General features: G+C 40.4%; 1 protein-coding gene across 1 annotated transcript in view; it reads right to left on the bottom strand.

Annotated features, from left to right (window-relative positions):
- Positions 1-16,249, bottom strand: part of LOC142218153 (EF-hand calcium-binding domain-containing protein 6-like) — a 51,710-nt gene that overhangs the window by 16,606 nt on the left and 18,855 nt on the right. The gene's annotated exons all lie outside the window — the stretch shown is intronic.

Below are 16,249 nucleotides of genomic sequence, written 5' to 3'. Positions count from 1 at the left end.
TCATGGTAAAATAGCAGCTAGAAAACCACTGCTAAGGACAGGCAACAAGCAGGAGAGACGTGTTTGGGCTAAAGAACACACGGAATGGACATTAGACCAGTGGAAATCTGTGCTTTGGTCTGAAGAGCCCAAATTTGAGATCTTTGGTTCCAACCACCGTGTCTTTGTGCGACGTAGAAAAGGTGAACGGATGGACTACACATGCCTGGCTCCCACTGTGAAGCATGGAGGAGGAGGTGTGATGGTGTGGGGGTGCTTTGCTGGTGGAGATTTATTCAAAATTGAAGGCATACTGAACCAGCATGGCTACCACAGCATCTTGCAGCGGCATGCTATTCCATCCGATTTGCGTTTAGTTGGACCATCATTTATTGTTTAACAGGACAATGACCCCGCACACACCTCCAGGCTGTGTAAGCGCTATTTCACCCAGAAGGAGAGTGATGCGGTGCTACGCTAGGTGACCTGGCCTCCACAGTCACCAGACCTGAACCCAATCGAGATGGTTTGGGGTGAGCTGGACCGCAGAGTGAAGGCAAAAGGGCCAACAAGTGCTAAGCATCTCTGGGAACTCCTTCAAGACTGTTAGAAGACCATTTCCGGTGACTACCTCTTGAAGCTCATGAAGAGAATGCCAAGAGTGTGCAAAGCCGGAATCAAAGCAAAAGGTGGTTACTTTGAAGAACCTAGAATATAAGACATATTTTCAGTTGTGTTAAGTATATAATTCCACATGTGTTAGTTCATAGTTTTGATGCCTTCAGTGTGAATCTACAATTGTCATAGTCATGATAATACTGAAAACTCTTTGAATGAGAAGGCGTGCCCGAACTTTTGGTCTGTACTGTACATGTATATAGAAGGGGTTCCTACTCTTTAGGCCCATATGCTGTACCTGTAATACCAGAAATATATGTTACAAGATAATATAATAATAGATTTTAATAAAGTAATTTTAGTTTCTCAGAACTATAATAATACTAATAGACTTCCTTTGATATAGTATTAACATGTTGTAAGGCACATCACAATGAACATATATAATTGGGTAATAAAACAAATGAACAATACACAACGGACACAAAACCTAAATCTGCATTCATGAAACTTGAAACAACACAGGTGGGGTTGTAACCCAAATCTTTATCCAGATTCTGGTGTGACTTGATAAGAATGATATGTAGTAGATTTACGTTGTCTAGCCAAAGATTTGTTCTTGGCCTGCCTAAAAACTCATACATTAAAGTCATTTGTCATTGACAGTCAAGAGCTACTGTACAGCCATGCCCTAAAAATAGAGGTGTACCCTAATGAGCTTTATCTCCGCTTGACTGAGCAATACAGACGCCTTGACAAGGCCAAATGCTGCAAACCTCCCAGGCTTTTGTCCGGAGGAATGGCAGGCACTTTGCATCCATTTAAAAGGCGAGAAGGCCTTTCCAAGTTCTGGTGAGTGATGTGGATTTTGAGGGCGACCCTGGGTCATACAGAACTAATCAAGCGAAGACAATACCCAAAATTTGCCTGACAGACACCAAGTATCTGAGGACTGTATCAAAAAGACTTAGGAATTGACAAACGCACAGCCAGTGCCAAAAGGATCAAATCTTAAAGGTGGCGGGATTAAAATTATTTATTCATTGTTAATTTATTTATTTATGTATGTGCAAATATCCTGCAGGTGCTGAGGGGACGCTGAAAAGAGGCGGTTGTAGAGCCAGGGCTAAAATGTTGGTCCATTTAACTCATTCTCTTCCTTAAGGCGATCAAAACATTGGCATTTATGAAGCATAGGGAAGTTAAAAAAGTATTGTAAATAATTGTAAAGGATTGGGGACTTAGTCAAGACTGTTGGGCGGAGAGGCCATTAGGGTATTAGCTGTTCAGTGTCCAGCAAATTAGCAAATGAATGCTTAAGTCAATACAAGAATAATCCCAGTGTGACTTAACCTATAGAAACGTGTCCACTGAGCATTGCCCATTTACTGCCAAGATTGCTATCTTATTCGTTTTTGTAAAAATGACAATTTCTCCCGTTTGGTGAGCAATGATCAGCCGTGATCCGTCATCACAAAGATAACCTATGGTATTACACGCAGACTTCTTATTGACCGCACTACACCAGTAATATGTTCGCCAATGAAAGGAGACATCTGCAGAATCATGCCAAACTCTGCCCCTTTTACATACTAAGAGAACATGGATTCATCACAAGAGACGACCCTGCACTTCACCAATACCAAGGTAGGGGAACATGTCTTAGACTACCAAAGTTGGAGAAGCTAGCAGCCATTGTAAGTTAATGCAGGAATTGGTAGCTCTATGGCAAAAGGACTAGCAAGAAAGCTACCAAGCACTGTACTTTTATTATACATTTCCCATGTTATATTACATTTTAATGGAGAACCAGATGATCAATTTAGGTCTTCGTCTCTTAATGCAAAATTTGCATTTATAATTTACTTTGCAATTTATAATGGTTAATACAGTCATTACATTCAGTAACTAAAAGAGCTACTGCTAAAATGAAAATGTAGCTACATAATAACAATAGCCTTAAAATACTACTTCAACCTGTTTGGTTTACAGGAAGGTGAAATAAAACCCCCTGGGTGGATGTAGCGAATAGTACCCATGGATTTAGGATTACAGTGATTACCTTTTCCTGCCTTTCATTATAATAGAGATCACAAACCCTATTTATTAAGCCTGGTTCACACCTGCGTTCAGTAATCCGCTTGGGAACCCCCCAAATGGACTACCGGACACATTAAAAAACCAGTGAGCAATGAAAGCATACGGACCCCATAGACTATAGTGGGGTCTGTGTCTTTTCCGCGCAATGTCTACACAAATCATGTGGAGGGGAAAGTAGTTCTTGAAGTACCTTTTTCTCTTCGCATGACTCGTGTGGACACTGCGCAGAAAATACACAGACCCCATTATAGACAATGGGATCCGTGTGCTTTCATTGCTCATCGCTTTTTAATGCATTCAGTATTCCATTCGGGAAGTCCACTTAGGGACTCCCCGAATGAAATACCGAACGTAGATGTGAACCGGGCCTTAGTCTAGTTGCCTACATTTGTACCCACTTAAGTTTATCTACATCCATTTTAAAGGGTGGAGCCCAAAGGTGCAAATTAAATGCATTAGAAATATTTGTGTTCTTCATACTTTTTTGCTCAGCCATTTAGCTGTTATTCTCCCTGGAAGTGTATAAATAAATTGATAACTTGGTGTTACCAGTTGGGGGATGTACCAGTCAGTGCTGTGAAGGTCTGTGTAGGGAGGTGCACCTATGATAAGGGAAATGGTAACGTACAGTAATTTACTTATTCACATTCAGGAGGAATAACAGAGGAAGAGCACAATGCAGAATTCTGAAAACGGATGCTTTAGAATGGTTATTGTATTGCTAAAGAATCTACTATAACAGACATGTCTATTGCTGGTAGTAAGCCCTTGGCATTATACACTGCTTTTTGCATGCCCAGGCTTCCAGCTTTTCAAGGTTCTGTCTGTAATATTACACAACCATGCCATGTTTTATCTTGTCTAACAGAGTGTTTTTTCATCATTATCAGAAATGTTTACCCCAAATCAAGGAAAAGAAAGGGAGAGGACCATAAAATGAAAATCTTACTTTTTATACAATTCAAAATGTTATTAAAAAAATCCACACTGCATTTACAGGTACAAGTACAATAGATACAAAACTGTGACCTATGATCTAGATGTCCACTGATGTCCTAGATGTGTGATCTAGGTGTCCAGTGATGTCCTAGATGTGTGATCTAGATGGCCAGTGATGTCCTAGATGTGTGATCTAGGTGTCCAGTGATGTCCTAGATGTGTGATTTAGATGTCCACTAATGTCCTAGATGTGTGATCTAGGTGTCCAGTGATGTCCTAGATGTGTGATCTAGATGTCCACTGATGTCCTAGATGTGTGATCTAGATGTCCAGTGATGTCCTAGATGTGTGATCTAGATGGCCAGTGATGTCCTAGATGTGTGATCTAGATGGCCAGTGATGTCCTAGATGTGTGATCTAGATGGCCAGTGATGTCCTAGATGTGTGATCTAGATGTCCAGTGATGTCCTAGATGTGTGATCTAGGTGTCCAGTGATGTCCTAGATGTGTGATTTAGATGTCCACTAATGTCCTAGATGTGTGATCTAGGTGTCCAGTGATGTCCTAGATGTGTGATCTAGATGTCCACTGATGTCCTAGATGTGTGATTTAGATGTCCACTAATGTCCTAGATGTGTGATCTAGGTGTCCAGTGATGTCCTAGATGTGTGATCTAGATGTCCAGTGATGTCCTAGATGTGTGATCTAGATGGCCAGTGATGTCCTAGATGTGTGATCTAGATGGCCAGTGATGTCCTAGATGTGTGATCTATATGTCCAGTGATGTCCTAGATGTGTGATCTAGATGGCCAGTGATGTCCTAGATGTGTGATTGAGATGTCCAGTGCTTTATCAATAGGAATTCAATGAGTTTTACACAAGGAGAGGAACTGAAGATGAGGATTCTTAACTATAGTGATGCAGTGCTCCAAGCTGGGAGCAAACTTTTTCTTTCCTTTTCACTCTTTTTCTCTATATCTTCAAGAATCTGGTAACCAAGCAATCTAGCACTATGAATTTAGCAACTATAAATCGAATGGAAGACCCTGTGGAGTTTTTTGTTCCTTTTGTTTCCATTGTAAAGCATGGACTCAAGACCTGGTTCAGCTGGTTTCCACATGTGCCTGTTACCATCCCCCCAGCTAGGACAGCATGGCTCAACATGCGGCATGGAAGAGAAACCTACATGGAAATGCGGACTTCTTCGTTCAAGGAGATGATTTCTGGCGTCAATTGCTGATGTGTGAAGATGCTACAGCTGACTGGTATTTCTTTCTATTACTGTGGACACGTGGGACACTGTTACAACCTGGGAACCTACCACCACCCACCTACCCCAGGAGTTATGGAAGCTTGGCAAGAGAGCAGCACCATGTATACCTGGATGGTCTCTGACTTCCTTGGGGCAGTAGAACACTGTGGTAAGGAGGAGGAGGAGGGCTTGTGATGAAGGACATTTGGGGCATTTTTTGTGGTTAAAAGGACAATAGTGCTGATGCAAGATACCGAACTATCAGCTGTGAGCAGGAGATCTCACCACCTACCAAAGGAACTGCCACATGTTATCATGATAGCTGCATATGTCCCCCACCTCTGCAAAAATGTCTGCTTGTTATATCCACATGCTGTGACCCCCCTCCTCGTGTCCTACAACCAAGTCGGCTGTATTATTATTATTATTATAATTATTATTATTAACATCAATCTGCACAGAGAACTAAATGATCCTGCAGTATGTCTGTGTTTCTTTCTTTTTTTAGTTGCTATGATTCCTAGGATTTCTCTATCTGCATGAGCTTCTATGTGTTTCTCTCTTGTTATATACTACTGTACCATCTATGAAACTGTATCACTGAAATTTCCCCATTGTGGGACTATTAAAGGAATATCTCTCTCTTATCTTCTTATCTGGAGGGAGTCACTGACAACCCCTTGTCTAGCACTGTCCGTGGTACTGAAAATATTTCTTAACATATAACCAACTTTATAAGTGATGTGACAATGATATATGTATTAGCAACACCACTTCTATACTTTAATAAGATTGATGACATAAACAGCAGCAATGTCAAGGAAAAAAACTGAAAATAAAAAAAATTGCAGTCTGTGTCCTAAACCTAGACTGCTGGGCTGCTGAAGTTTTTTCATTGGGTAACACATTGGCATAAGGAGTAAAAATGGACAGACCTGAAGGGAACTTAACAACATTATATTTAACGCAGATTAGACTGGTCCATTCTTACATACCGGATGTGACAACAATTTGGAGCATGTGTTGGATAAGGCTGTGGGTGTGTAATGTGTTTCAGAGATAAATATTCTGCAAAATAGGCCATGTGAAATATTCTACACAGGAGAATCATACAGTAAGAAGCCTTCATGATGGCCACCAACAGAGAATGTTGCAATACTCATCTAAGTTAGTAGATATAGTGCGGCTTTAGTGCTACTTTGGTGCTGACTATCCAGGCTGGTGAGTTTTTCTTGTTCTTTATTCTTAAGTCCATCATGGAGGTATAACATTTGCAATGGCAGACTAATACAAGAAGGTGTCCTGAGTAGTCATTGCTTGGTGAAGTTGGCAGGCAAGAATATGGAGATACAATACAAATGCATGGATGAGGATAGCCGAAGTTCAATACCAGAAAGATGATTATTGCTTGGAAGAAGTACCAGGGAGATCCATTATATAACCAAGGGCAATATCAGAGTCCAGCACAGAAAGCCCTAGTCATAAATTTAAGGGTGTAGAAGAAATGAGAATAGACTGTAAAACACAAGTGGAATAATTGGTCACAGACACTAAACATTATAAGATTGCCCCAGGTGTATTGTGATCCTATCACTGCACCGGACCTGCAGAATAAGCAAGCCCTTGGCACTTATTCACTTGGCGTATTCTGCCTTATAGGGAAACTCCCTCTGTCAAGTAATAGGAATGGCTCAGCAGCCCCACCCATGGCATAGAGGTGGTTCGATGTAAGTACAACATGGTTCCTATTGCTTGAATAGGAGTGATGCTGCACACTCTGCCTGTCCATTACCAGTTTCCAACAGATGATCTGTGTGGGGTCCAGGTGTCTCCAATGGGGTCCAGGTGTCACCCAAGTGTGAAAAAGTGATTTTGGGATTGGAAAATCTCTTTAACCAAGCTAAACTTTGCCACATGCGGAAATGGTAAAACTAATACATTTGTCATCAGAAGCCGGTGCTGTTTTAGCGCTGTACAATGCATCCTTCAAATCAGATTTAGCTGGGGTCACATAGAACAACATTGCATATCATGGAATACCTTCTTGTAATATCATTGTAGATTACCTGTTACCTTAATAGGCGTGACAAGATATTATCAAAACATAAAAGTGAAGTTTCTGCATTCATGGTCATAGTCATTGGCAACTGATAAAGGCAAAAGACAGTCACCATAAGGATGGTTAGAGAAAATCTTTGAAACTTTTAATTATTTATATTTGCAAAAATATTACATTTAAATTTTTCTTTGTCTAGAAATCTAAACATGGCTATGTTCACTGGAAACCCCCTTTAAGAATCATCTGCATCATTCTCAAAGAGTAAGGCATCTGATCAGACGTCCCAATAGCAATAAATGGGCTGCTACTTACGGTATGTATTTAGTAAAAGGGAGGAAAAAGGAATAGCTAAAAAGGCAAAGAGCACAGTGTGACTACACAGAGCATCCAGGCCATACAGAGACGTACAGGCAAGGCTCAATAGCTCCTGATGGCAGAGGAATCCAGCCAGAAACCCCAAATTTTAGTGAACCTGTCAGCACATTCCCTGGCTTTCTATGTGGGTTAGTACATGGGCAGGATGTTTCACAGATCCAGGCTGCACTGCTGGGAAACTTGGGATGTCTCTGTTTCAATAGGATAACCATGTTACCATAAAAAAGCAACAGTTGATATACATTGTGATTGTGATGTAGGATCCAGGGAGCAGACACGTGACTCCATGAATTCTAGTATGACATGCCAATAGTCCCGAAGTATCTGCAATCCCAGGACATGTACATGACTGTAAGAGGGGACACCCTGTGCACATCTGTATTTAAGACAACAGACACTAGGACATAATAAAGATGTTACACAAATGAAAGCACCAGTTGTTCGTGTAGTACATAGATGTATTAGAAACACAAGACATCCACTCTGAGGGCAGTTTTACTGTTTGGCTGTGCTGCCACAAGAGAGCTTTGTCCATAGACAATGATTCTGTCAGAAAGCATACAGAGAAGGAGCATTCTGATGCTGACCTACGCCAGAGTCTCAGTGGGGTTTCCATGTACAATGTGACCCGGTGGGACAAGCAACACAAGAACTCAACAGGACACAGGATGAGCCTGAAACTGATACTTAGATGATTTCTCAAAGACTCCTATTCTGGGGTTCTCAAATCAGCAATGCTCCATATCATCTCCATTTTTTCTAGTTATGTCTTACTAGTTTGTTACCTTAAATGATAAAACTATTGAGTATTGTTACATTTGTTAAGCCTAGGAAGGACCTCAGAAGGACAAGTGAATGTGTCTGCTCTATCAACTGGTGTATCAGGAACACAGACACAAGTGTAACTATATACTATGTCATAAATGGGGTTATAGTCCCATATACCGTTTTTTTCTACCTTGTATAATAACTGGAAACTTAGCATATGACTTACTAATCATGGAAACGTTTAGAAGGTCTGCACCCTAATGAGATTAAAATACAAAGTTTATTGCAAGTCTTAAAATAATATCAGAACTGCAAAGTTACCATTGACGCAGTTCACATACTGGCTCTTATTGAACCTATTTCTTTAAAGGAGGCAAGGACTACTACTTAGCATCCCTGTAATGAATGGTCAGGATAGTAATACTTTGGGAGAAAGCAGTCATGTTCTTGTAAACCTATTCAAAATGGACCTTTCATGTCCTCAGGCATATCTGGGTTTATATACCGTTAGAAAGCCAACAGGACACTGTTGGCTTTACTGTCATGTGCCCCAGGGATGGAGATATCAGTGACATTAGTTTAGGCACCAATATATCCCCACTGTCAGAATGAGGTTCCTCACAGCTTAGCATCATGGCTGACAGTACAGGGTTATGGACGAGTACTGCCGTGGAGGGGCGTTCCGAAACTAATGGCACCAATCTCTCCTCCTTTGGGACACATACGGTAAAGCCCACAGTGCGCTAAGTTCAGTTTCAGTTTCTAGTGGTATATAAAACCGCATATCCATGAGGACATGAAAGGTTCTCTTTAAGTAGTACAATTCAATGACATGTAGGTTTACAGTCTGTACATAGGTCTTCCTTACATAAAACCACCGAATAATTCTGTGACTACTTTCCTTTATTTGCCAGTATAGGTTTTCTGTAGAACATACAATCATAAGAAACAGAGTTCTATGGTTTTCCTTTTCAATACATTGAAACTAGAGATGAGCGAACACTGTTCGGATCAGCCGATCCGAACAGCACGCACCCATAGAAATGAATGGAAGCACCTGTGACGCTGACTTTACCGGCGGCCGGCTGGCGTCACAGGTGTTTCCATTCATTTCTATGGGTGCATACTCTTCGGATCGGCTGATTCGAACAGTGTTCGCTCATCTCTAATTGAAACCCAATTGCAATGTTGTTAAGGACTGGGTCATTGAAACATCTTTTCTTGTGTGTTTGGGATCATTTTGCTGCTGCATGACTTTTGGCCAAGATTTAGCTGTTGAATAAATGGCCTCACATGCTACTCTTGAATACTTTGCTATATAAAGTTCAGCATTGACTCATTGGCCAAGATTTACTAATATTTAGTAATGGACAGTGCAAACTTGGGCAGGAAATCTGAAATCCAAGAGATGTATCACAGTGACAGATGCTGGATGATAAGTCTGATGTATCTTTGTAATGACTAGGCTGCATTTATATTACCCTTTAGTTGGCATACTTTGTGCCAGAATTTTTTGACAGTATTTTGGCACCTCCTAGCACATTTAAGCCACACACCCTTTTTATGAGATTGTTTGCCCACATGTTGTGCATGTCAGAAAATTCTAGCCAAACCTTGAGGCATCAAGAGGTGCTACATTGTGCTAGAAATGCGCCACACTGCGCCAAAGATGAGGCCTGTTTATGCCAGTGTCTAGTCGTAACCACAATAGTAAGTCAACACTCTGGCTGTGCATTATAGCCAAACATCCAATTTGATTTTGTCTGTCTAAAGGACATTGCTCCAGAAATTTTGTGGGGTTTTTTGAGATACAACTTTGCAAACTTAAGCCGAGCTGCTATGTTCTTTTTAGAAAGAAGTGGCTTTCCCCTAACAACCCTTATAAACAAGCCATACAAACAAGCCTTACCTGTCCAATCTTTTTCTTAGGTCATGCACATTTAACATGCTAACGGAGACCTGTAGATTCTTAGATGTAGTTTGTGGGATTTTTACAATTTTGTTTGAGTATTGCATGGTCTGACCTTTGAGTGCATTTTCTTGTATATCCACTCCTGGGAAGATTATCAACTGCCTTGAATGTTTGTGAATATTTTTTACCAGATTGATGGGCAGCAGCAATTGATTCTCTAACATCATTGCTGATGTCTCTTCTCCTTGGCATAGTGTTAACACACACTTGAATGCTCCAGACCAGCAAACTGCCAAAACTTCTGCTTTTATAGAAATGATTACTCTTACTGATAACACCTGACTACTATTTTCTTTCTTATGTAAGCAGAAAGGGTGCATTTTTGCAAAGTTTTTGATCAGGCTTTGTTCAAGTTTCCGGATACAGTTTTAGAGCCTGTTTACATGGTGGAATGTGCCCCTGATTTTGAAGCAGATTCTGCCCAAAATCAGTGTCAGATTCTGTCTCATTGAAATCAATGGAAGGCAGAGATTGGCGCAAGATGCTGAAATTTAAGCGCCTTTTTGATCTAAGGGAGCCTTTACACTATGTAACACTGCGCTCATTCTGACGTTCAGAATGAGCGCGTAAAAAGCAGCTCCCATTATACATACCCGTAATACATTGAAAGCATAGGGAAAAAAGCCTCCCATTGATTTCAATGGGGAGCACACGTATGCCGGCTCCCATTCAAGTCAATGGGAGCTGCTTTTTACGCGCTCATTCTGAACATCTTTTTACGATCAGAATGAGCGCAGAGTTACATCGTGTGAAGGCTCCCTTACCCTGGATTCCACAAGGGGAGCAGAGAGGAGGCAGATAATGAAGAGGAATCTAAAGTAGATGTCCACCTTAAATTTCTCTTCATTCTCCACCTCAACAGTTTTAGCAGTGATTCTGCCAAGTATACTTTTGCAAAATCATGCAAATCGCTTCTTTCTTAAGCAAGCTGTAAAAAGAATGGTCTGTCACTGTCTCCCATTAGAAGCAATGGGGGCAGAATGGAGATGGTTTATGGAGAGACCTAAAAATCCTCTCCAAACACTGCTCTGTGAACATACCCTAGTGGTTTTTTATATTGCCTGAATATTGGGAAAATTATCAGAGACAGGTAGGTAAGCTGAGGCTTTACCTGCAACAGTGTATGGCCACTGGTCACCATGGAGGGGAGGGGTTTCAGACATGGTGATGTGGAATTGGCCACATCATTTGTCCACACTCTCAATGTACTTCCACTTAGCCATCAAACAAGCAAATGGCTGATTGTGCCTTGTATGCCCGATAAGAGATGCCGCATTGTCAGCAGCATGTCACTCTTTGCAAACAGGGATGTGCCACCAACCAATGAAACTGTTGATGAGTCGCCACTAGGACCGAACGATTATGACCTAAATCAAAATTGCAATTAATCAAGCAATACGATTAATGGCGATGATATAGGTCATGTTTTTCTTAAACTATGCCACTTTTACAGTATAAGGGTGCATTCACACTGAGTAAACGCTAGCTTATTTTGTAAAGTAAAATTACACTTGTAAATTTTGCTATCCCATTGACTTCAATGACATTTTACAGGCGTATTTTTACAGGCGTATTTTTACAGGCGTATTTTTTACAGGCGTATTTTTACACTTGTAAAAAAATATCATTGAAGTCAATGGGATAGCAAAATTTACAAGTGTAATTTTACTCTACAAAATAAGCTAGCGTTTACTCAGTGTGAATGCACCCTTAGTATGTGTTGTGAGAACCTTACAAGACGAATCTGACCAAACATGGCCAAGCTGAAACTGCTGTTCTGCTGTGGTCTCTTCAGACCACAGAGTATTATAAGCGGAGGCCCAAGAGAGGTGATCAAACATAAGAAACACGGCTCTGACGTGATCTACTGTCTGACGTTGGTCATGCAGCATCGTGCAGAAGACCCAAAGATAGAAGGGAGTCATGCCGGTGTCTGAAGAGACCCCAGAGTATAATAATAGCAGTTTCCATTTGAATGTGTTCAGTTGGATTGAAACTGCAGGTAGAAATTTGCCAATATTGTAATAACCAAAATAATCGATGTGAACAAAATCACATCAGTTATCCTGGTTGATGTTTGGTTATTTTTCTATTAATTGCTCAACCCAAGTCATCAACAATCATTTGTAATCTATGAGGGTAATAGCACAGAGGAAATTAAGAATTACACAATCCACCTTGATATTAATGGGCTGTCTGGGGCTTCCAGAATGGCCGGAGCTCTTTTTAGATGCTCTTAGCTGTGAAATTTTAAAATAGGTTTTTTACACCTTCTGGGAAGGTGACAGGCAGGGTGCTGGAGTCCAGATATATCAGGCCCAGGTTTATGACATATGTGTGGTCCATGGCGGATATGGAGTAGACCTCAGCCCAGGTGTAGATCTTTGGCTCATTACTGGGTCAGAAAAGGCTGCAAATCCTGCATTGTGTGCAGTTCCATGAGGTGAAAGGAGGTGTGTGGTTCTGTCTTGTAACCCCGAGTCCGGTGAGAATATATTGTGATTGTTTTGTTCATGTGGCTGGTAGTAAGCCACACGTATAGCTAGGTTATCAGTTCTGTTTATTTAGTTGCTCAGACGAGCAGGTTTTTATTTTGTTTTTTCATGAAGTTACGGCTGTATTTTGTTCTGTTCATTTTGTGCCTGAAATCAAGGCTTATTTATTTTCCTGTTTTTGTCTAAATAAACTGTTTGGGTCCGCACCACTGCTTCTACCGAGCTAAACTTCTCCACAACCTGAAGACTAGTTTGTTAAAATTTAATCAAATCTAAATATCCAAGCAATACACAAGCAAACACATGTGCAAGCGGTAGTTGTGTAAGTTGCACTAATGTCCCTAAAGTTGCAAAATTGTCCAGATCTTCAAACTGTTTCAGAGGCAATAAGAGATCCCCAGATATATCTACAGAGATGGATACCCAGGCTATGGGCACGGCATTGACACAGTAACAAAACGGTGCCTTTCTTTTCATGCAAGGTGACTAAAATGAGATGCAAAGTTAACATTTAAAATGGCATTGTTCTTCGCCTAATCTGACCACCATCCGAGTGGTGATCTGGTTATTAGAGAAAAAGGAGAAGAATGGAAAACATTGGCAGGGATTGAAGCTGGGAGATGAATGTGGAAATGTAGAATGATTGTCTCTTTTTTTTTCTGTCTTTCAGCTGACGGTTGTTTCTGTCTGTTTTTTAGAACTGATCCAAGGGGACAGGGAAAGTCAGTGTGGGGAGCTGAGGAAGACCCCTTTCTACAGCTGCGGCTGAGAGGATTAAAGTGCTTCATCCACAAGGCAACATTACACAAGTAGCCTTTGAACAAAAGTCATGGATACTATTAATGATATGGTAATCCTTAATCGAGCTACCTCCCAGTAGTGATTATACTGACATGGGAAGAATATATAAGTCGGGGATGCATCCCACAAACAACACTGTTCTTTTGTCCTTTCCAAGCTTGAGTAGGACTAACTTCAGTAGCATCTATAACGTCACTTTTCTCCTCTATGTATAGAGGGAACAAAAATCTAGACCTAAGACTGGATTTGCTTCCTGCAAGTTCCCACACACATTTATAAAAAAAAGTACCCCTGTCAACCTTAGGGACTGACGCCTATCTGAGAGCAGGACCACACAAAGGTTTCGTATGGAGGTCTGGCAGAAGATGATTTAATTGCTCGACAAAGCGTGTCTCAATATCTGACTAACATGTGAACATTGACGTGAAATGAAACATTTAGAATGCGGCAGGTGATATTTTACAGAAACCTGAACCATTAAGGGGCATTGTGGGTTTTTTCTCCTTTATTTTTTAGTTACACATGGAGCCTCTATTCAAGCACCAGCCGTCCATCATTCCGAAAAACCCCTGAGTCAACATTTTACTTCTGTTCTCCATCACAAAAAGAGCAAATATACTACACAGAAAGGGGCGTTAGAACAAGTGCAAAGGCATATTGGCAGGATTTGCAGAATACACAATGATGACAAAGTTGACAATGTTAACACATGTAATATAAATAAGACTGTGTTCACATTGGACATTGTGTCTTTTTCCATTTTTTGTTTATGAAGGGATTAGAACAGGTTTGAAAAAAAAACGAACGGAAATATATATCTGTGGTCACTAGAGTTTTAGACCTGCTTGCCTTGGCAATAAGTTCAATAAAAATGAAAAATACAGACAATATAAGTTTTTCATGTTTTTTCATTCATTTTAGTATAAGCTGCAATTTAAATACAATAAATGCAATGCTTTGGGCTGTTTTTGCTCTAAACAGGTAAATGTTGTCCTACTGTTTGCAAATCAAATATTATTTATATTTATTACAGATGATGATAAATACATTTTTTAGACTTTTTTTGCAAAACCAAATCTCATTTTCAAACATCCCAATCCCAAAGCTGATGGAAATGTTATATCAGAAATGTCTGGTCTAAATATTTGAAGAAATATGTAATATGGCTATTTAGTTTGTGTATATAGTATTTTCATATACATAAGGCTTGGCTTATATCTATATTTTAGCTATGTTATTTTTCTGTAGAATTAAAATGGTTGCAGAACTGGTGACAAATTTAACACTTGTTTTCAGCTTTTTTTTGTCACCTATTTACTTTAATGCTAACAAAAAACCTGATCACGATGGCTTCTGTTGTCAGTTGTAGTCATACATTTTGAACGTGACCATGCCATTTAATGACAGGATTATATGCCATCTCTGTGATTAATATGGGTGCTGAGACTGGTTTTCTCAGGATACTACGTCTTACTGCACACACTAGTGTTAGTAATAACTGTGGTTTCACTTGAAATGAGACAAAGCTGCCATACACGCCGAATCCAAAGTGCAATGTGCACAGTGTAATCCAGTGTAAAACTTTATATAAATAATGAAGAGACATTAGTGTTCAATGAAACAACTGATTGGTAGGAGTACCGTGAGTCAGACCATCAGTCCATGGTCATGTGATATACAGACAGTCCATGGTCATGTGATGCACACACGGGTTTACACCTCATTACCAAGCAGATGTGTAATTACTGGGTTATGACTATAATGAGCTGAGCACCTGTATGTTCATTATATGACCAAGGACTGTATGTCACATGACCAAGGACTATATATCACATAACCATGGACTGAGACTTGCAGTGCAATTAGTGATAACTATGGATGATGGAAGGAGATGTGGAAAACTGAATGTACCTGCATTACTTTACTGGGACACCATAGATTGCATAAGACTGATTATAATTAATTTCTTCATATGCTGTGATGTCACTATGTACACAATGATTTTTTTGTGTGTGCATTATCTCTAAACCATGACATCAATGTGTATACTATCCATGTACTTTGACTTCACTGTGTGCATCATGATTATACTGTGACATCACTGTGTGCATTAGCCCTGCACTGTGACATCACTGTGTGTATTATCCCTGTACTGTGACATCACTGTATGTATTATCCCTGTACTGTGACATCACTGTGTGTATTATCCCTGTACTGTGACATCACTGTGTATATTATCCCTGTACTGTGACATCACTGTGTACATTATCCCTGTACTGTGACATCACTGTGTACATTATCCCTGTACTGTGACATCACTGTGTGTATTATCCCTGTACTGTGACATCACTGTGTGTATTATCCCTGTACTGTGACATCACTGTGTATATTATCCCTGTACTGTGACATCACTGTGTATATTATCCCTGTACTGTGACATCACTGTGTGTATTATCCCTGTACTGTGACATCACTGTGTATATTATCCCTGTACTGTGACATCACTGTGTGTATTATCCCTGTACTGTGACATCACTGTGTGTATTAGACCTGTACTGTGACATCACTGTGTATCTTATCCATGCACTGTGATATCACTGTGTACATTATCCATGCACTGTGATATTACAGTATGTAAAGGAGACCTACACACAATTTTTTCTAGGTACCACGTTGGAATAGTCTTAAGAAAGGCTATTCTTCTCCTACCTTTCGTCGTCTTCTCCACACCACCGTTCGCCTACAATCCCGGTTTCTTTTGGTATGCAAATTAGCTCTCTCGCAGCACTGAAGGCGGGCCCCAGTGCTCAAACAGCACTGAGGGCGTCCCCAATGCTGCGAGAGAACTCTCTCCAGTGCCGCCTCCATCTTCATCAGCAGCGTCCTCTTCA

This window comes from Leptodactylus fuscus, chromosome 1 (genome assembly GCF_031893055.1).
Source record: "Leptodactylus fuscus isolate aLepFus1 chromosome 1, aLepFus1.hap2, whole genome shotgun sequence".
In the NCBI taxonomy this organism is placed as follows: domain Eukaryota; kingdom Metazoa; phylum Chordata; class Amphibia; order Anura; family Leptodactylidae; genus Leptodactylus; species Leptodactylus fuscus.
This window is presented reverse-complemented; position numbering and strand designations above follow the sequence as displayed.